The sequence below is a fragment of the Martes martes genome (assembly GCF_963455335.1).
Source record: "Martes martes genome assembly, chromosome: 1".
Lineage (NCBI taxonomy): Eukaryota > Metazoa > Chordata > Mammalia > Carnivora > Mustelidae > Martes > Martes martes.
In genome coordinates this window covers 120,971,975-120,973,887 of record NC_137888.1, presented here as the reverse complement: position 1 = coordinate 120,973,887, position 1,913 = coordinate 120,971,975, and positions in this window count along the sequence as shown.

The window sequence follows — 1,913 nt, the reverse complement described above, 5'->3', positions numbered from 1 at the left end:
ATTTCCTGATACCCTGTCCTCACAGCTACTTCCTGAAGTTTGAGTCAGTTCCTTCTGCTTAGGCACTTAAAAAAAAAAAAAAAAAAAAAAAAGGATTAAATGCTTGTGGCCTAGTCTTTTGCAAGGCTCTGAGAGTCACAGGGAAGTTATAAAAAATGCTGCTCTTAGAGTTTATATCTGGTCAAGGAAGCAAAACATTCAACCAGAAAACACAGGAAAGAAGGTGCAGAGGAGCTTTCTAAATAGGTGGGCAGTTATATATTGTATGGTAAAGAAATTTGTGGTAAAAGTAATTTCGTGTGGGGTAATCAAGAAAGGCTTAATGGGAAAAGAGATTTTTATGTGGATTTTGAAGGGTAAGATTTAAAAAGAAACTCACTTCTACATTACCTATAGCACTTAAAACTGGGATTTGCACAAATAGTCAAATAAACATTGATCAGTTGAATGATGGAAGAGAATAAGTCACAGGGGAAAGGCAAGACAGAAAATTTTAGATTGTTTAGGAGGTAGTGAGGAATCTGGGTTAACTAGTAGAAAGATTTGGTTCTAGTTAGTAGAAGCAAGTCTGAAAAAACTAGGTAGTATCAGATGTTGGAAGGTCTTTGTGGCATTTTGTATTACTGTTCAAGATTTGCTGCTCCTGCCTTGCCTCCTGAAGTCAGACTTGCTCAGGTGACTTATTCTGGCCAATTAAGTGTGAGAAGTGAAATACATCGCTTTCCGGTGGAGACTTCAAAACCAGTGCAAGCTTTGCCATGCTTGTGCCCACTGTTCACCAAGGCAAACTGCAATTCTCGAATGGCTCCTCTGGCAGCCTGGGTCACCAACTGAGGGTCCCCAGCTGAGAATGATAACAGCACAAATACACTAAACAGTAATCTTTGCTGGGTTAGCTACTAAAAATTAGGAGTGTTTGTTACTGTATCGGACCTAATCTCTCCTAACCCTGATATGGAATTCTGATCTGATTTGTTCAGTTTTAACTTTCCAATGGACTCAAGCAGAGACTAGATAAAAGTGGTCTAAGATACAGTGGACATGACCTCTGTATTAGAAATAATAAGACTTTAGTCACTTCTTAAGGATTCTCTGCCAGTTTGGTGGGGGTGGTGGTAGTTTATTTACACATCTCTCCTACTTCATGACCTACTTATTATGGCAGCACCAAAATTTTTTATTTTAAGGAAAATTTTATTTTAAGGAACAGTCAATTTGTACAGGGGGATAAGACCTTTTTAGAAGACTTAGAATCCCAATTCAGTGTCAAAAATGGGAATAATCGGGGACGCCTGGGTGGCTCAGTTGGTTAAGCTGCTGCCTTCGGCTCAGGTCATGATCCTGGGGTCCTGGGATCGAGTCCCGCATCGGGCTCCTTGCTTGGCGGGGAACCTGCTTCTCTCACTGCCTCTGCCTGCCTCTCTGCCTGCTTGTGTGTACTCTCTCTCTGGCAAATAAAAAAAAATCTTTTTAAAAAAATGGAACTAATCGGACCAGATATTGTGACCCACCACCTTCCAGATACAATTCTCTAGAGAAACTATAGAATTTAACCAGAGATGACATGGAGAAACCCTACCTCTCCTTAACAAATGTCCCAAGTTCATTTCTAATGAGACAGTGAGGTGTACAACAGAAATAGCACGGGCTTTGAAGCCAGAAAGCCTTAGTGCAATTCACTTATTGTACTTCAATAAAGTAAGTTAGCTCTTCCTAAGCAGCAACTTAATATAAAAATAATAATAATGCTGATTCTGCTGTATACCTTATTAGACTTCCCTCCCTCGACTCCCACTCAGAGGGATCCTTAGGGTCCTAATGTTTTCAGTATACACAGATAAGCATTCTCTCAGGCCCAGGCATGAACAGCATGAATCTCAGGCCCTAAGGCCCAGTTTGTTTGGCTCAATATT